This window comes from Oratosquilla oratoria, chromosome 34 (assembly GCF_046742065.1).
Source record: "Oratosquilla oratoria isolate Oo_2021 chromosome 34, ASM4674206v1, whole genome shotgun sequence".
NCBI lineage: Eukaryota > Metazoa > Arthropoda > Malacostraca > Stomatopoda > Squillidae > Oratosquilla > Oratosquilla oratoria.
In genome coordinates, this window is record NC_134810.1 from 38,917,790 (window position 1) to 38,939,319 (window position 21,530).

The window sequence follows — 21,530 nt, forward strand, 5'->3', positions numbered from 1 at the left end:
TTAAAGAAAAATAGATAGAAAATTATATTATAAACAATGATAAATGATTTACATCTTAAGCCTATAGAACGAAATTTTAGCCCTAGCACGTAACACAGAGATTAATTAAACTTACCTACAGAAAGTGATCCCCAAAGCCCCGCACCAGTAGGAGCGAGGTAAGCCTCTGGGAGACACTACGATCTTTGGATAAGACTCCAACGCAAGACACTACGATCCTTGGATAAGACTCCAACGGAAGACGTCAAGACACAAACCCTCTCCTGTAACCACTAGAGACGTAATGCCCACGTCGCACAGTCTCACCTAGTCGGCCTGTGATGACATCCGGTGTAACAATAGATTAAAAGATTCGAAACGAATATAGCTATGCGAGTTAGTGAGTGTGCGTGTGTGCGTGTGTGCGCGCATGTGTGTGTGTCTGTGTGTGTGTGTGTGTGTGTGTGTGTGTGTGTGTGTGTGTGTGTGTGTGTGTGTGTGTGTGTGTGTGTGTGTGTGTGATTCACCATTGTCATGGATCACGTATTGGACTCGTGATTAACAGTTATTAACCACCCGTATGAGAGCTCAGAGCTCGTATGACCGATCTATGGGTAATACTGTGACCTTACACGCACACACACACCCAGCTCCCCTCCCACGAGAATTGGAGTAACAACCCGCAGCGCAGCGATACTGAAATTATTTCAGCCCTGGGCGGGATTCGATCCCAGACCGCCGCAGTGGCAGGCAAGAAATCTAACCACCGCGCCACGGTATGTGTGTGTGTGTGTGTGTGTGTGTGTGTGTGTGTGTGTGTGTGTGTGTGTGTGTGTGTGTGTGTGTGTGTACATACACGCTGTTTAGGCCTATGTCTGGAACATGTTATATGCTTGTATTCAACTCCAGGTGGCAGACCCGGCAACACCCCCACCAACCCCAACCCCAACCCCCATCGCGAGAAGAATTACCTGTGTCTTCCTTTGAGGAGATCCACGCGCCTTCTTTCGAAGAGATCTTTATGTCTCCCTTTAAGAGGGTGTTCCTGATTTTCCCCTAAGGTATCCAGAACTCTTATGGAGAGGGGCTATCCAGGTCTAGGGGCATGTATATTCCTTCGTACAGAGGAATCAGCCACGTCTATACAGGGGAGGAACTACCCATGCCTCTAATGGAAGGTTCATGCACAGATCGAGAGGAACTACACCTCAAGGAATGTCCTCTTCAGGAAATGTTACTCGTTTCTTCGTTAAGAATGAGAATCGGACAAGAAACAATGGTCTCAAACTGTCCGGAAATAGATTCAATTTGGAAGTGGGTAGAAACAACTTCGCCAACCGTGTAGTTAGTGAATGGAATAAACTTTCTGCAGAGACAGTGCAATGTAGTTTAGCTCGAAGCTTTAAGAATCATTTGGATAAACACCTAAGTAAGATGCCGTAATGATTGTCATTTATTTTATATTATTTGTTTTTGTTTTGTTATCATTTGTCTGTTTGATTCTCATTTATTATTAGTCATATGTCATTTATTATTTTCTATTTGCCTGTTTGTTTATCATCTAACTATACCTATGCATTTATTTATGTATTCTATTTGTTATTTACATTATTATAGTTTTTATTTATTCATTTATTATTATCATGATTTGTTTTCGCATCCGGCCTAGATATGGACCAAAAGGCCTCCTGTCGGCATGCTCCGCCTTTGTAATCCTTTGTAATCCCCCAGAAGGGCCGTCAGGTCCAATTGGAGTGACTGGGATATCGTTCTCATCATGGTTACAACAAGGGAAGCCCGGCTTACAGCTTCGACCAACCACTAAGCCCGTACCACGGCGCCAACTCGTGGGTTTCTCCTTATCATGTCTTCACGTCATGCACCAGAACATCCCACGGCGTCGTCCTGCGACACTCCTAAATAATTTGTAGTATGCCACAGCATAAGAACATAAGAATAAAGGAGGTTGCAAGAGACCATAAGGCCTACACTAGGCAATTCCATGTCCATTATCACCTACCCCCCCCATCCATAAAGTTATCTAACCTTCTCAAACAACCAACAATTTCAGAGCTCACTACATAGTTACTAAGTCTGTTCCATTCGTTAACTACTGTCGGTAAACCAATTCTTACCTATTTCATTCTTAAATCTAAATTTGTACGATTTAAATCCATTACTGCGAGTCCTGCCCTGTTGTCTTTCCAAAGAGCTACAGGATTCTGGATACCAATTGTACATGGTTACTAAGTCTATTCCACTCATTAATCAATTCAAATATATCACTGCGAGTCCTACCCTGCTGTCTTAATTTGATGACCTTGACTGCATCATCTTTGTTAAAGTCCTTGATCCTTTTGAATACCTCAATTAGATCTATGGGAGAAGTTGGGTCTAGAGTAATGGTTCCCAACACGTTTTCTCGTGCACATATATACATATACCAAGGGCCTTTTCCCCTTTACAAGGGAGGTAGCCAAAGTCAAAGGCATAAATCCACTCCCATCCATTTCATCCCCACATACTCAACTCCCATTCACCACCCCCTCCCCTCCTTCTTTTCTTGGCTCCTCCTGGATGACTGGCCATCCCTGCATCTCACCCAATGCCCTGGGTCAGAAGCAATGCAGCGAGACACAACACAACCACAACAAGGTCGCTTCATTTAATCGGCGACCGCCCCCTCTCCATCCCCTCATGCAGAAACAGAGAGGACAAGGAGAAATCCCTTCGAGCTGCATCAAAATATCATTCACACAAGCTCCCTCACCCCCTCCATCATCCATACACAACCATTCTCCACTCACCCCTATCATCTGTCTTCTCCCTTTCTTTCTCAACAGACATTCCCCTCTTTTCCAATGTCCCTTTTACCCCGTCCATTCTTCTTATCCTTGGTTGTCCCCTACTGTTCACTTTTTTCACCTCTGCCTTTCACACCTCTTTTCCTAATCTTTCTTCACTCATTCTTTCCATGTGTCCAAACCATCCCAATACTTTTTCATCTACCCTATTTCCTAACTCCATTTCCACCCCCGCTCTCCTCCTAACCTCCCCGTTTCTCACTCTATCCATCCTAGTAACCCCTACCATACTTCTAAATCATTCCATCTCAAACACATTCACACTCCTCCTCTCTTATGTTCCATATGTCTTACACATACAGTGGTGTCAGGACAATCACCCCTCCATACAATCTTATAGCGTCCATTCCCAAATGTCTATTTCTCATTACACTTTTTCATCCCCCAAGGTATTTACTTGCTTCTTTCAATCTACATTCTACCTCTACCACTTTACCCTTTACCGCCACATTCGCCCCCAAATATCTAAAACTTTCCACTTCCTCCAGTCTCTCTCCCTTAATACTCACTTCCAAATTGCTGCCATCCTCTCCCCTTGTACATCTCATCACCTTACTTTTACCCACGTTTACCTTTTCTCTTGTACCCTTTATTTATGGAATGCTGTCCTTTAGTGGACAGGAGACCACTTCACCACTAAATTTAATAGTCGTGCATCCGGTAACTACCACTTGTGGCCCCACTTATGAAACTCTATTGTTGCCCCATGGTTTTAGAACCACTGGTCTCGAATAAATTAGGCTTTGTGTCCAGCGAAGGGACACGTCTCATATCACGCGGCCTCCTATCTTGGGAAGTTGCGGACCACTCACTCCTATCTCATATCCTCTAATGTCGTCGCCTTCGGTCTTCTGTCCTTTCAGCTTCTCTTTATGGTCTTCTCTCCCCCTCTCTCTTTCTCCCTCCCTCTCTCTCTCTGTCTCCTCTCTTCTTCAGTCTGCTTTTATAACACACACGCACGCACACACACACACACACACGCACGCTCATACACACGTTCACGTACACGTGAAAGATAGATAGAGATAGAGAGAGGGAGAGAGAGAGAGAGAGAGAGAGAGAGAGAGAGAGAGAGAGAGAGAGAGAGAGAGAGAGAGAGAGAGAGAGAGAGAGAGAATATACATGTGTGTGCGCGCGCGCGCGAGCGCGCGTGTGTGTATGAAGAACAGTGGGAAGGAGAGACGAAAGATGAGTAAAACGAAAAAAAAAATAATGATAAAGTGACTATGCGAGGAGGGGGTATGTGTAGTTCAGCATTAATGGTCCACTGCATGACCGGCCTCTTCACCTCAATCCGGCTTGGTGAGGTTGTGTGTGTGATGAGAAGTCTTTGGTACGTTGGAATAGATTTGGTTGAAAACAAATGAGTATTGGAATAAGCACTGACCATAGATAGATAAAGATATGGTTTGTTGGAGGTATGTCTGGAATAAAAATGCCAACTCTGCCTCTGAATATATATAATATTTGATATTTGTTAGGCGTCATCATTTTTTCTTTTCTTTTTAGATAAAGAAATATAACTATTACTGTTTTTTCAGTCAATTATTTTTTCATTTGTGCCGTGAGCCAACGGTGTTGCGCGTTTTTTCAATAGTCGTATTGTGAGGACGTGAGGATGTTCTTGTACTTAAAGATACGTTTTACTCGGTGCGATTATCGTTCAACGATTATCGTTCAACTAATTCTTTTTTTGGATGGGGATGTTTTGCCTCGAGCTGCAAATTACGAGGCGTATCGTTTTAACTGAAATTACCAACGCGTTAACCCAAGTACAGATGATGCTAGGTACGGTGCGCGTCACCCGTCGTTGGCTGTAGTAGGTTATTAATAATTAATTGTACCGATCCAAACATACGGTGGACGACTGACAATAAATTCTATAAGTTTGCCTAAACAACTTATGGTTGTCGTCATGGGGAGAGTGGTTTTACCCCGTGAAAAAAAATTTGGTCGAGACTCGCCGTTCATATCGAAATATACACAATTTGTTATATTGTGCTCGTAGAAAATCTTTCTCCTCCTCCCCTCCTCCGCAGGAACCCAGCCTCTTCAACACAATGTCGTTTCTTTTCATTTATGTCCTGATACAAGACTACTATTTTATTCACCTGGGAAGTCTCCATCGATCGGGGTCTACGCTCTAGCACACACTCGAAAGGACATTGTGAGAACGATGTTGAAATTCCATAGCACCTTTTTTACTGATAAGCCACGGCGAGCGTCACCTTGGTCCTTGGCGGAGGATGCCGCTGGCTGTGGACCCAACGGACATCGTGGTTGAGGTGGTGGTGGTTGAGGCGGTGGTGGTGGTTTGAGTACTAATGTAAGTATTGGTAGTGCTACTGGGTGGGGATAACATTTGATTACCGCTGTGCATTCTCTATAATTACATCTAGAAACTCATTGTTAGTTATGAGTTCGCTGTGTCTTGCCAAGGTGTATGATGGCTCTTTTGCCAAGTGTTGTTGCTGCTTTTGCAAGAAAAAATAATTACACACTGAAGCACCTGACAAGACGCAATGAACTTAAATGCATCAGGTAACTAACCAACAATCGGTTTCCTGGTGCAATTATAGAGCATGGTAATTGCCGTACAATGGAGAGATTCCTTGAAGGTTCGTCAAAACAAAATGACAATCTTGAAATTATCAACATCTTTTATAAGATGCTCTACAATGTACATAGCAAAGAAGACGAAAAGACCATTCGCAGAATAGTTAACAACGGAGTTACCCCAGCACACATTATTAAAATAAACTTAGTCTGCTTTAACAAACCAAATAAAACTGCGTTATTCATTATGACGAACAGTACAGCTAACACCAGAGAACACTGTGAAAACAATGTAGTCTATAAATACACACATCCCTTCAAAATACACTGGATTCACCAGAACTTCTCTAAAAAAGAAAAATAATCACCGTTACAACGGTGGAATTTTTGCTCACTGTACCTCACATGACTAAATACCACAAGCAGCACATTTGAGAAATAATACTTCCATTATTTACCGAACAAATGATCACTGCAGACTACAAATAGCAGAAGCTGTTTTAATCGAAATTTCCAGACCACTTTTAGATACATAGCAGAATCAATACATACTTCCCTAAAAAAAAAATGAGAACCACCCAATAGTAACAGACTGGTCACATCAGTCATGGACACTCAGTGAGGTCATTCAAATTATGAACATATAAACATAAACTCAGATGATCAAAATATCTACTATTCCCACCTAGCTGAAGAAGAGGTAAGGGATCTTGAAATATCCAGATACTGGTGCCCAAATGAATACTGGAAACTTCTGTTCCACAATGAACAATGAGGAATAAAAACAATCTTCCGTAATTTTGAGCGATCAGCTACACAAATCGTCAGAAGCTATCCAACTTAACAAAAATATTATTGTTGTTATAATTCTTTTCCCATCGTAGACAAGTTAATATTGTTGTTTTCAACATCGATTCCCCGCTATTGGTGAAAAGGCTGGTAGTCCTACAGAACAGACTAAATCTTGTATGAATCACGTTTACCAGACAATGTGCTGCCATCTGTCGAAAGCAACATGCTGCCTTGTATTGAACTGATTGGAATACGTATGGCCTAAGCGACAATATTACATGCCGCTTACTGCCAAAACGTGCTTTCACACTTTTATAGGGTTTACAACCGTACCTGAAAGAAATCAGTAAGCGAAGGTTAAAACATAACGCTTGAGTCGACTATCACATTAGCGACCTTATTGTATGCATGCGGTCATCACTCCTAAAGGCTTTAGTACCTTGATGGGAAATTCATTCTGTTCTCGTTCTTAACTAAAAGGTTTCTAAGCATGTATCATTTCCATAGCAGAAATTGCTGCCGTTGTTTAACCTCTTTATGTGGGTTAACATTCTGACATCCGTTGGTCTTGTGAACGGTTGAGATAATAATGGACGACGCGCCAACTGCACGATATGCCTCCGAATCGTAAATGTCGACATTCCTTGGCTGAAGGTAATGATTTATGACTACCTCAGTTAATTTCTTCACCACACTATCATACTTTTCATATTTAATTCTTACTAATACACCAGTCTATTTTATTCAGCAGGTCTCCGTTCATCTAAGTGTTATGAAAAAAATCAGGTCGGCTTGCTAGGTATGACTGCGTGATTTTCTCTCAGCGAGGCTAGTAACTTTACATTACCCCAAGCCATTTTATTTGCCCTACCCCTCTGGTCAGAGACGATAGCCTCCACAATAACGAACTTCTCCCATTCATTATTTCTGGGAAAGTAAAAACACCCGGATCCAAGGTCTGAACTGATGTCGCACCATACCAAGCGCTGGTTCAAAATTCGTAAACGCTTCACACAGACCTCCGGTCTGTTATCAAGGTGCTATCTCGCCAACAATTCTCAGAACATCTGCGTGTGTGCCCCTGCTCACCAGGAGATGAAGACAAAGGCTCATGAAGTAACATCGCCATGAAAACAGAGCCTCATGGAGTTGCATCTCCATGAACGGGTCCATGATTCGTGAGGTACAGTGGAATCGGTGTTTGTAGAAAAGGAAGAGAAGTTTGTAGGAAAATTAAAATATAGTTGTGTATAAAGCGTTTTATTTTATATTTATTAAATTTCATGTCGTGGAGGCCTGTTTCACTACGCAACGTAAGTAAACTTGCTCTTTTGGCTCTGCGATTTCAAATAGACGAGTAACGGATTCCGTAACTGTCACCGGTTCTTATGAAATTGGTCCCTCCCAGCTTGTGAATTCACTCGCTTGCTTTCCACTGTAGTGCCAATATTTTCTTCATTTTTTCTTTTCTTTTTTCATTTTTTGTTCCAATTAATGTTTAAGACCTCGGATTTATCCATCCGAAAAGCGGCTCTCATACAGGTGTTCTTAATGTGTCGAATTGTTCTTACCACTCACATGTGTACGTAAACCGACATAAATTCACAAACAGACAAACCAGATGAGACAATTCAGGAGGATAACATGAATTATTTTAAAACAGATACAGAGACGGGAACCCATGAGCATAGCTTCAATCCTGAATATCACAATTAGATGAAAGCAATTAAGGCATGTGGAGATGGAAATGGGGATATTGATGAACTTTGATAATGGGCAGCTGGGAGCTGATTCACTCCGACGTTCATCTTGTAAGAGCCTAATTCAGCCCCAACATTCCGCCGTTTCAGTGCCAGCCCGTTTTAACATTAGGCGGTTCAGTTTCAACGTAAGTCAATGGAGATGTTCATACACAACCGCGCAGTTTTTCTTCGACTATGCGGTACCGCTTGTATGAACGAGCTGGCACTGAAACCGCGAAGTGCCAAAGTAATTAGTGTCGACCCGTTTTGATTTCTCACTGTATACCACAATCATCTGCGTCTTTTGAAAATTAATAGATAAGTAAATGATTAAATAAACAAATATATAAATAAATAAAAATACATACATGAATGAATTAAAAAGATATGCTATTTTTCCTTCCTAATAACAACTAGATAGTTGGTTGAGCGTCAGAAACTACTCAATCTGTTTCACCTTTATCCTGGTTACTTTCCTTGTTGGAGTAACTTTTATCTACAAGTACCAGAGTAACGATCTCCAAGTGGGTAGCGCAACACCTGTAACCATTGTGATTTATAGCAGTTCATTTGCACTCTGACTATGGAAAATATCATAAAAAGTTACTTTAAACTTATCAGGCCAAGACGCCCTCGACTTTGACATCTCCTTTTATCAAAACGAGAAAAATTCATCTATTCTAAGAACAACACGACTGATATTTAGCCTAAGATCGAGAGAAACAGAAAACAGTCTTCTGGTCCGATGTAGAGACCTTCACGGTGACTAGCAACCAAGGGGAAAAGGTCAGCTTGCGTCCTTACCTCCCAGAGTATACAAGGGGGGCTGTGAAACACCCAGATAGTGTCATAGTCTGGATGGGAGTTGGAGGGAAGGACATTTGGATACCACGACACTGGGGGTATTTAGTGATGTTCCCGAAGAACCTCACAATGAACAAATAACGTCATATTGAGCTTCTTCCTGGCCACTCCTTCACATCCTGCATAAAGGTAATATTTATGAAGGGCGGTGCACCAGCTCACACTTCCAAATTGACCCCTGTATGGTTTGAGTGGGTGGATATTGGCTCCATCAAGGACTGGTAAGGTAATCATCCTGATCTAAACCCCATTGAAAACCTCTGGGGCCTGATCAAGCGCTAATTATTACGGGGCAATTTGGAGCACTCCCTCCTCCAAAACTTGTCTTTATCTATTACCAAACGTCTCCAGAGCTGCCTGAATAGGAAGGTCTATCAACAAAGCATTAGAGATAAGTACGATATATATATATATATATATATATATATATATATATATATATATATATATATATATATATATATATATATATATATATATATATATATATATACATCACGTGAAAACCAAAATCGGAGCAAAAAAGACGGGGACGGAATCTATATATTTCGATTGCAAACTGCAATCTTCAGGTATCTACTGAAGAGGATTGCAGTTTGCAATCGAAATATATAGATTCCACGTCCCCCAGTCTTTTTTACTCATACAGTATTTTTCACGTGATTGATAAATGTGGTATTACATTTTTCACCTGTAATATATATATATATATATATATATATATATATATATATATATATATATATATATATATATATATATATATATATATATCCAAGTTTGAGTTTGATTACAAGACCAAGGGACAGAGATCCAGTGAAAGGTCAATTCGCCTCTGGAGACATCATGTGTGATTAACATCGCTGGAATACCCAGCAACGTAATTTCCTTCCCACACGCCTCAATCCTTATCTCCACTTCTGTACATAACTTGACTCTCCCTCTGTCCCTCCTAGATCATACGTTTCAGGATTTTTTTTTTTTTTGTGTATTTATCTAGTTGTATTTTGCGGGAAGAGAGCTATACTCGTAGTGATCCGCTTTTGTATCTTTCAGCATCAATTTTGATCTTAAATTCTTGTATAGTTTTTGCACTCCCCGTTTCCTCATTCAGTTTGTTCCAGATATCTATCACTCTTTGAGGGAAGCTATTCTTTTTCAGATCTCTTCTGTAACTATCCTTTTTAAGTTTCTTTTCATGTCCTCTTGTTTTTCTCCAATCCCACTTTAGTAAGTCATCTCTATCAAGGACTTTTATCCCTTTCATAATTCTGTAGATGGTTAGCAGGCCTCCTCTTTCTCTTGTGTGTATTTACCTAGTTGTATTTACCTAGTTGTATTTACCTAGTTGTATTTTACGGGAAGGGGAGCTATGCTCGTGGGGTCCCGTCTTCATATCTCATTTTATCTAAACTATTTTTAAATTCATGTATTGTTTTTGCACACACCACTTTCTCATCTAACTTGTTCCAACTGTCTATTACTCTGTGAGGAAAGCTGTTCTTTTTCAAATCTCTTCTATAGCTGTCTTTTTTTATTTTCTTTCCGTGTCCTCTAGTATTTCTGTCATCCCATTTTATCAGATTCTCTCTATCAGTAATTTCTATACCTTTCGTGATTCTGTAAATAGCTATCAAATCTCCTCTCTCTCTTCTTTGCTCTAGTGTCTGTAGTTCAAGTTTTTCTAGTCTCTCTTCATATGATAGTTTTGAGAGTGTTGGTGCCAGTTTTGTAATTGCTCTTTGTATTCTTTCAAGTTTTTTTTATACATTTTTTTTGTACTTGGTGACCATATCGTTGCTGCATATTCCAATCTTGGTCTTATCAGGGTGATTAGGATTTTCTTCACCATTTCTTCATCCAGGTATGTAAATGCAACTTTGATTGTTCTTATTAGATTATAAGTTTCTCCAAAAATCTTATTTATATGTTTCTCAGGTGACATATTATTCATAACAATGACTCCCAGGTCCTTCTCATTTTCTACTTTTTTATTCCTTCTTCTCCCAATTTATATGCTCCTGTTATTCTGTTTTTGCTTTTTCCAAATTCCATTATACTACACTTTTTTGTATTGAACTCCATCTCCCATTTCCTACTCCATTCCTGTACCTTATTTAGATCTCTCTGTAGTGATTCACAATCTTCTTCAGTTTTCACTCTTTTCAGTAGTTTTGCATCATCTGCAAAGAAGCTCATATAGCTTTCTATTCCTTCATCCATATCATTAATATATATAGCAAACATTATTGGGGCCAGAACTGTTCCCTGCTGAACACCGCTTATTACTTCATCCCATTTTGAGTGCTGGTTTCTTATCACTACTCTCATTTTTCTTTCTTGCAAAAAGTCCTCCATCCAATTTAGTAGTTTGCCCTGTATTCCTCCTTCAGTTTCTAATTTCTTAAGCAACTTCTTATGTGGTACTTTGTCAAAAGCTTTCTTTAGATCTAAAAATGCACAGTCCGCCCATCCATCTCTTTCTTGTATTATATCTATTAGCCTTGAATAGAAACATATTAAATTGGTGACGCATGATCGTCCTTGTCTGAATCCAAATTGCCTTGGATTTAACACTTTGTTTTTTTCTAAATATTTTACCCATCTACTTTTGATCATTCTTTCACAAATTTTTGCTATTGTACTTGTTAGAGAGACTGGTCTATAGTTGGTAGGTTCTTCTTTATTTCCTCCTTTGTATATAGGTACTATATTTGCTTTTTTCCAATCTTCTGGAACTTTTCCTTCTTTCAATGAACTATTTAGAATGCTATGTATTTTGTCTGCCAGTTCATTCCTGCATTCTTTTAGTATCCAGTTTGCTATTTCATCTGGTCCATGCGATTTTCTGACATCAAGATTACTCAAGTGTGTTAATATTTCATTCTTTGTTACTTCTATTTCTTCCATAGGGGGGACTTTCTCTTTCCATTCGTTCTCTTCAGGTTGTATGTTCTCCCTTGTAAACACTGATTTAAAATGTTTGTTCATAATTTCCGCCATTTCCATTTCCTCAGTGTATTCAACTCCCTCCTGTCATAATTTCTCCAAGTCTTGTTTGTTTTTCAGTTTATTGTTTACAAATCTGTAGAATAGTTTTGGTTGATCTTTACACTTTTCTATGATATCTTTTTCATATTTTCTCTTTTCCTCTCTGCACATTTGTACATATTCATTTCTATAGCAGGTATATATTTTCCATTTTTCAGGTCTTCCTTCTATTTTCCAGGTCTTCAGGTCTTTTGTCTTTTATCTCAATAAAGCTTTTGTTTTTCCTGCATTTTTAATATTCTTTTTCTTGTTTTTGTTTTGTTTCATTCTTTTCGACTGCTTTTTTGTAAATTTTTGTCAAAATATTCCATTTCTCTTCTACTGTTGTTTCTTCTTTGTATATTCCTTCCCAGTTTTCCTTTTGAAAGAATTCTCTTATTTGATCAAAGTTTGTTTTTTTATACATCATTCTTCCTTTTCTGTATTGTTCATTTCTTTTCATATATTTTTCTTCATTAAGTTCCAGTTCAATCAATATGTGGTCACTTTTACTTATTGGTGTTTAATATTCAATTTTGTCCACTATTCTAGGTTCGGATGTAATTACTAGGTCTAGTCTCGATGGCTCTTCTTCATTTCTATACCTACCTAGTGTTCTCCTGTATCCATTGTGTCATTGTATGGTCAGTAACCATCTCAAGTAGAGCGTTTCCCCATGAGCCGTCTCCACCCTTTACTGTCATTTCTTCCCAGCGGATTTCTTTGCAATTAAAGTCGCCCATCATAAATATTCTTCCTCCCTCTTCCATAATCTTGTTTAATGTTAACTTTGTGTCCTCTAACATACTTTTATGTTCACTCTCTTCCCCTGAGGCTGTTTTTCGGGGCACATAATTTATCACAAACTTTCTGATCTTCTTCTCTCGGTCTTCTACTTCCATCCTTATCATCTCTACTGGATTCTTTCCATATGTGACACACCTCACGTTTATATCCTTCTTAGTCAGGAACATAACTCCACCCCCTTCCTTTTTCACTCTGTTTCTAATCCAATAATTATATGCATCATGTCCTACACTGTTGGGTGGTAGTGGACCTTTTAATTTTGTTTCTACAATTCCCATTATGTCTGGTTCTTTTTCTTTCAAATAATCATTAAGCTCATTCAATCCTGTTATTAATCCATCTATATTTGTGTAAGACACTCTTAGTTTTCTGCCACTTCCATTGTGTTCTCTGTTTCCCTTTTGTTTTTCTCTTGTATGACGACTTTCTTTAGTTTCATATTCACTACTCTCCAATAGAATCTCTCTTTTTCTGACTCCATTCTTAACTCGTTTATTTCCTTTGCTTCAAGTCTTTTCTGTTTTTCTTCCTCCCTTTCCTCTTTATTCATTTCCCTTTTTATCCATACCTTTTTATATTGTTCACTTGTTGCTAGTTTCCCTGTTTTGGATAAGATATTCTCAGCCGTAGTTTGTGACCTGAATTTAATCTTGATTGGTCTGGTCTTGTCTGTACTATATTTCCCTAGCCTGAATTTCTCTTCGATTTGTTTCATTATTTCTGGTTCATCTTCCTGAACTAATTCTAGTAAATTTCTTACTTTTTCATTTTCCTCTTTGATTCTTGTGGTTCTATCTGGGTTATGTTTCTCTTCCATTCCTAATATAATTATACATTTCTTTTTGTCTGCTAAGTCTCTTACTATATTCTCCTTCTGTCTCATCACTTTAATAACCGAGTTTTCAGTTTGTTCATTCATTTGCTGTCTGATTATGTCAGTGAATGCAACTTTGCTATTTTCTTGAATTTTTTCCAACCCTCCTTGTTCTCCTTATTATTCTCCTTTAAGACTTTATTATCATCTTTTACTTCTTTTAACTGTTTTTTTTAATTCTTCAATTTCCTTAGTTAAGCTTTTGTTCGCCTTCTCTAGTTCTTCCAATTTTTCAACTCTCCGTATAATATTGTTAACATGACCGAACCTACGCTCCAATTCCTCGATCATCTTATCGACCTTCTCTTCTAGTCTTGTCAGTCGGGGGGGGTTTGTGTCCCCCCCCCCACCCTCTTTAAATCCCTGGAAAATATTCTCATCACTTTCTACTGTATTGCTCTTATCTATACTTCTAATCTTTACATTTTTATTAGACATTTCATCGTCATCGGGAGGCCTTTTGTTTACCTTTCGCCTGTCTGCCTGGGCCAAGTCTACTCCTTCCTCATTTCCTTCCATTTCCCTCTGTAATCCCTCCCCCTTTCCTCTTTCCTACTACTCCACGAGCAATTCCCCCCCACCCTGTAAATACAAAAGGCACTTCTCTTTGAGTTGGGATCCCCAATCTTCAATTATATTCAGAACTTCTTATAAGCCGGCCATTCGTTGAAGTGTGTGTGTGTGTGTGTGCTTACTAATCATAAATAAACAGGAAAAGAGCAACTCTCGTGGGCTCCTCTCTGATTATCCGACTTATCATAAACAGTTTCACATTCAAGTACTTGGGTTATCCATAATTTCAAATTATCATTTTCAATTTGATTCCGTGTATTGTTCCAGCTTGAGTTACATTTCCTTTAAACTATTCCAAGTATATTGCATCTGTGGAAAACTATTTGTGATAATTTTGGTTACTGCCCTTTGTATTTACTCTTTCTTTAATATCTTTGCTTAGACGTAGTGACCACACAACTGCATGTGTGGGAGAAATCACTTTCATTTTTTTTTTTTGTCATCATCTATATGATGAATAGCCATTCATAGTCTTCACAAATCTATGTCTCTCTTTACACGATTTTCTGAAAATATTTCATCACTGATTAAATACCCTAATTCCTTTTCCTCCTTTGCCATTTCATATTCCCTCACTAATCTTTTTAATTTTGACCCAACTCCAAGATTGTCCATTTCTTTGTTTTAACGTTCACCTTCCTATCCTGATTTCAACCTTGTATGTAACTGACAGTTGACGACGAGTCTATCAAAATAAACACTAAAATAATCGAGCAACAACAAAACTCAGAGCAAGTCCGTAGTAAAGGACATTTGTTCACCATCGATGGAAGAAATAAAGTGCGTGGGGGTGATGTCACTTGCCTAATGTTGATAGTCAAATGAAAATTTGGGGAAATAAGGTCTGGACTGTTGGGTAACTTCAGATACCTTTCGTAGATTTGGTTTACCAATAGAAGCAGTGGAAGATGGCGCGAAAAGTTATTTTAACATCAAAATATTGTCATTGTTATTTGTTTTATTGACAATGAGATGTTGTCCGGCGGCCTCACCACGCCCAAAGGAAATACATTTTACGCTAACACAAACGTTATCTTTACAAGCCGAAAGTGGTATATTCGTAATATCGCAAAAATTGATTCAGACAAATTAACAGAATATCAAAGCCACACCCTAAATATTGATACCTTGTAAGTGTGATGCTTGCTGTTCAAATTCTCATCAGAAAAAAAAATCATAATCATCATGAGTTTCGTAGTACAATGGTTGAATAGTTACTAGTAGTCAGAAAGTACAATGCTGCATACTTATAGGATCTGCTTCGGTTACATGATAGTTCATTTAATCAAAGAATTATTATTATTTTTTTATGTAGATATGAGACCTCCACACCGATCTCGTGTAATCTGAAAGAAGCGACAACTATTTGAGGTGTCAGTTTTGTTTTTTAGACGAATGCAATGCGTACGACGTTCGTTCGTGTAGGAGCGGAATCAGCGGATCAGTTCCGAGTCTCATAGCGAGTCGATTCTTGCTCATCTGTAGTACGTTTGCCTCCACACTCACAAACACAACTAAAAAATATATACCCTAAACATACTACAGGTAAACTTAAACGGACTCACTTAAAAGCACAAAGAACTACTCTACTTGCTGCACGAACACAATAACAAATAATACAAGAAACAAAACAGACACCACAATTTCCACAAATAATAATTCCCTCTAACAAATTACACAACAATAGAAGACGAGACAGAACTGGACTAACATTAGTACACAACACGCAAAAACAGACCATCGATCAAACACCATCACTGAAACAATCACAATTCAAACACAAATAATGAAAAACACATACATCGCAAACATTTACATTCCTCCAACTACGTAAACCCTAAGAGGCAACAATCCATAGCTCCAACATCTTCACTCAATAACAAACCATATACTGGCAGGTTATCTGAATGCACATTAAACTGGCTTGTTGCACAATGGACCAAAAAGGACACAATTCTTGACCAGTTCCCCAACCTAAATATAATAAATCGATTCGAGCAACAACCACAACAAACCTCTCCAACACCATCAACAACTAACATAACAATGTGTTCACTCTCCATACAAACCCGAACCATGTGGGAAACCATTCAAACAGTGCACGAGTTCAAATCCAAATATGACAATTTGAAATCAAGGATATAGATTAAGTTGGAACTGTACACGAATTTGAGTCTAGGTATGTTAGAAAATTAGAGAATGGGAGATGGGACCCAATGAGCATTGACCCTTTACTGTATACCACAATTAGGTAAATACAAGACCTATCATCACCCCAAATTAAGATCACCATAGAACCGGAAGAGAAATTGCAACCCACAACCAAAAGGACTTTCATAAACTACCATAAAACAAATTGGCAGATATATTTTGAAGACGTGAAAACAAACTTGATTACTTTGAAATAGAACAATTCCCAAGCTGTAAATAAGATAATAACTATCACCTAAAAGCAAGGAAGAAACATACCTCGAGGATATTGAAAAAAAAAATCAACCCCAATTTCTAACATGAGAGCCTCATTGAAGAAAATAATAACAGTAATATAAGAAAGAACAATTGAAATAACTAAACAATAACAATAAAAAAAAAAAATAATGAAAAATAAATTGGTGAAAAAACTTACAGCCCACCCTAAATTAAAATCAAATGGCTAAATGCTTTAGAGAGGAACCCATAAATTCTGGGTTTATCATTTGATACTTGTATGAGATTCAACCTACATGTCAAGAACCTAACAATAAAAATCGATAGAACAAACCTTTTGAAAACCATCTCTAGCAATGACTGGACTACAAAAAGAAACTCTAATAACCATCTACAAACAATTCAAAAGAACTTCCTTATAATGTCTACATAGCATGGTTCCCAACAATAAGCAAATCAAATACAAATAAAATTACAAACACTGCAGAATTCTGGGTCTAACATCTGAAACTCATATAACAGCCTACATGTCAAGGTCCTAACAACAACAACTAACAAGAAAACAAACCTAAAATCCATCTCTATCACAGACTTTGGACAACAAAAAGAAAGCCTAATAACTATCCACAAACAATTCATAAGAACCACCTTAGAATATGTCTCCACACCATAGACATTAAAAACACTGCAGAATGGAGTACTAGGAGTAATTACTGAATGCACCAAAACTAACCCTATATAACATCTACATACAGAGACCAAATCCTTCCAACAGAAGATCATATGAAAATGACAGGAACACAATTCTATGCTAGAACCTTTAATTACACACCCCTCACATTACATCTCACAGGCACTACCGACAGAATGCAACATTGTTGTAAAAAGGGTTGTGGCACTTGACCAGGTAACTGAGACTGCTCCCAGGGATCCATGCCACCAACACGAGAACTGGTGGCAGAGGTATTTTGTGGCTGGTTGGCCCCTAACTCTTGGGGTTGGGGGTGGCCCCACGATGAAGATGCTGCCTGGCCAGACTGTGATCCAGCTGTAGTGACGCGCTGCTGGTCAAAACCAGACTGGTCATCACACAACTCGAGCTTGGCTTTTATACTAGTTGTAGTTGGCAAGCATAGTTTGCAAAGACGTCCTGGCCAACCAGCGGTCAGCCAATCAGGAACTTGGAAAGCTCCCCACATTCCCACCATCCTCCTTTAAAAGGTCGGCGTTTCGCCGAGGCAAGCAGATCTCTCCCAACTTCTCTCCCAGGCTCAACTCCAAGCAGCAGTCCTCTCCAAGCAGCAGTTCTCTCCAGCATGAGGCCTCAGGACCAGTTCTCCCGAGCAAGATGCCTCGGGACCAGTTCTCCCCAGCAAGACACCTCGAGACCAGTTCCATCCAGCAAGTTGCCTCATTCCCTCCTGTGGCCCTCTGCCCACAGCCACAATGCTTGATGAGGCCTTCACTCCTGACCTTCTCCCAACGAGACTTTGTCCCTTATCTCCAAGCATATTAACCATTAAACCTTAGTTTTAGTGTTATTGTGAGTCTCATTTTCCCTGGCTTGTTCATACCGAATTAAACCCATGACACAGCTACCATCCAGCCTTTCTAAGCTACTAGAAGAGGCTGGATGACAGTAATGCACGCAACTGCCCAGTATTTAACGTTTCACCCCATACTATACAACGCATTATGAAAAACTGCATTCTACACAATCATGCACACCAACAACACAATATACACTCTATAAAAGATTTGTGGGAAATCCCCATTCCAGCTGTGACGTTCCTCAGGGAAATAGGATTGCACGGCCAAACAGTCTAGGGTACAACAACAACAGAATGCAATAAAAAACTACACTAGCAGCATACTAAACAAGCATTCACTACAACCTACCACCCACGGGACTGCTCGGACAGACAGTCTAGGGAACAACAACAACCTACCACCCAAACTATCCACACAGTAACACATTCACAATCAGATAACTAAACAAGCCCTTCAAAAAAGTCACCCAACTCAATACTCCAACCACAACCCTTAAATATAAGTCCACAGAGAAAACCCTCACACCCCAGACAAGAACCACACTAACACATCTGCATTCAGGTCACCATCCATCATTGAGATAGTGCCAACACAATAGGCCTGGCTACAGATTCAAACTCCCCTAGATGCAACCATCACACAAGGACACAGCAAGGGTGATGCAAACATAGTCATCATAATAAAACAACAGGGCAGGACTCGCAGTAATGGGTATAAACTGGACAAATTTAGATTTAAGAAGGAAATAGGCAAGAATTGGTTTACTAATAGGGTGGTCGATGAATGGAATAAACTTAGTAACCATGTAGTAAGCGCTGAAACTATCAGTTGTTTTAAAAAATTATTAGACAACTTTATGGATGGGGATGACAGGTGGTGATGGATACGGAGCTGCCTAGTGTAGGCCTTATGGTCTTTTGCAGTCTCCTTTATTTCTTATGTTCTTTTATCATACTACAATACCCCACACTGACTATCCCCAAACAGCAACACAATACCTCTCTTCTAAGTGACTTATGGTCCTACTCAGAGGCTGTTGCTGGTTTCCAGGAGGACACAGATTATTTGATTTGATTTGATTTATGAGTTTTTGGCCGACGGCCAGGCACTGGGACCAAAATGATCATTCAGCGCCTTCACAGATTGATTGATTGTAGTACCTGTTTGTTTAGGGTGCATTTGTTTTGACATGTTCGTGGATGAGAAGGTTGTCTTGTGTTGGTTACACCTTGTTTTTTGCATGTTGGTTTGTATTTGTAAGTGTTGTACATTTCAAATGGATCCATTTGTGGAACATGTTGCATTTGATGGATCTGCATGCATAATGTGTATGGTGTAGGTGGGGCATGTGTAGTCCTGGGATGGTTTCTCTGTCACCAGCTAATAGGAGAAATAGGAGGGCAGGCACCTGTGTATTGACTAACTTTTGTGAACAAATTGAAATATAGGAGAGGAACAGTGTTGGAAGTAGATGAAAAAATTATTCTCTGACCTGCTCCAAAGACCTGGTGCTGTTCTCTTGGGAAAGGTGGGAGTGATTGCATCCATTTGTGGGCACTTCGGACATCTTCTGCACACAGGGTTTCTCCATGATGTGGACATCTGCTGTTTGTTGTCTGGGAAAATCCAACAGTCCAGCCTCTTGCTGGCTGGACACAGCAACACGAGATACCATTGCCTAGGAAATCCTTGGCTCATGTGCAATCCCTCACCAGCATAGGGTGCATTTTGGGGAAGGAAAGGGGGAGGGAGAAGGCAAATTGAACAACTAATCTGAATAGCTTTATTACACGAAAAAAAAAAAAAAAAAAATAGTAATACAGAGCATCATTCAATGTGTGAAAAAAAATCTTTACCACTTCTTGCCTATCAGCCATCACATCTATGGGATAGGCCTAAACTGCTTTTTTCTTCATTTAGGGTCAATATCAGCATAGTATAATGCTGCAACTAACAACCAGACTTTTTCTGTGTAGACTGCATGTGGGTCTGATTCAATCATAGACTTTGGACAAAAACAGTTTTACAATGTTTAACTAACCAGACACCCAAAGGGAAAACAAATCTGGGCAGCTTACCCACATTATAGTTTATTACTATTATCATTATATATAAAAAAATAATAATAATAATAAATAAAAAAAATCTGAAGGTCCCCTTGATCACCATAAATTTGCTTCTTTTACCCAAGCATATGCAAAAGCACTCAATAATGTTTGATTAAATTCTACTACTAAGAGCCAAGTGACAATATCCACCCAAAAAACATGCAATCAATGATTTCTGTTATGAATACACTTTGATTTATTTGCAGGAGATTTCATTAATAATTTATTTGATAGCTTAGGTCACAAACAGCTGTGCAGAAGCAGGATAAGGAAACATGGCCAAGACTAAACTAATATTAAGAGTAAAAAGTTGAATATCAAAACTGGAGAAGGGTGGAAATGCTAATGTCTATACAGAAACTAGTCTCTTCTTCAGTATCTGTCCATGGAGGTGCAATACAAGAATGCATGCATTGTATATATATATATATACTTGTGTGTGTGTGTGTATATATGCACCTAGTACACAGGATGGGAGTTATGCTTCCTATGGTGTGTGTGTGTCTGTGTGTGTATGTTTATTTACCTAGTATCTTACGGGAAGGGGAGCTACGCTCATGGTGTCCTGCTTTTATATCTCGCAGCGTCTAGTTTGCTCTTAAATTCGTGTATGATTTTTGCACACACTATTGTTTTGTCCAGTTTGTTCGAAGTGTCCACCATTCTGTGTGGAAAACTGTTCTTTTTTTTTTTAGATCTCTACTATAACTATCCTTTTGAGTTTTTTCCCATGTTCTCGTCCCAATTTAGTAAGTCCATTCTATCAAGTATTTCTGTGCCTTTCATGATTCTGTAGATGGTCAGTAGGTCACTTCTCTCTCTTCTTTATTGTGTGTATGTGTATTACCTAGTTGTATTATATATATATATATATGCGTGTGTGTGTGTGTGTGCATATTTACCTATTTACCTGCTTGTACTATACGGGAAGAGAGCTATACTCGTATTGACCTGTCTTTGTACCTTTCAGCATCAAGTTTGTTCTTAAATTCTTGTTTAGTTTTTGCACACACTGTTGCCACATCCAATTTGTTCCAGATATCCACCATTCTGTGTGGGAAACTATTTTTTTTTTTTAGATCTCTTCTATAACTATCCTTTTTGAGTTTCTTCTCATGTCTTCTTGTTTTTCTCTTATCACACTTTAATAAATCATCTCTGTCAAGGACTTCCATCCCTTTTATAATTCTGTAAATGGTCAGTAGATTTCTTCTTTCTCTTCTTTGTTCCAGGGTTGGTAGTTCCAGTTTGGACAATCTTTATTCATATGTCAATTTAGGAGTGTGTTGGTGCCATCTTTGTCATTGCTCTTTGAATTCTTTCTAATTTCTTTATATTCTTTTTAGTACTGGGTGTCCATAGT

The 21,530-nt window shown here is 38.9% G+C and overlaps 1 protein-coding gene across 2 annotated transcripts in view; it reads right to left on the bottom strand.

Annotated features, from left to right (window-relative positions):
* The window catches only part of LOC143018213 (endothelin-converting enzyme 2-like), a 70,354-nt gene extending 50,779 nt beyond the window's left edge, over positions 1-19,575 (bottom strand). The window contains exon 1 of one of the 2 annotated variants that reach the window (XM_076173421.1): positions 19,552-19,575. The gene's annotated coding sequence lies outside the window, so the exon portion shown is untranslated. Of the gene's footprint in view, positions 1-115; positions 294-19,551 lie in introns of those variants that run through there. The other variant, XM_076173420.1, reaches the window with a different exon arrangement.
* Positions 19,576-21,530: the final 1,955 nt, after the last annotated feature.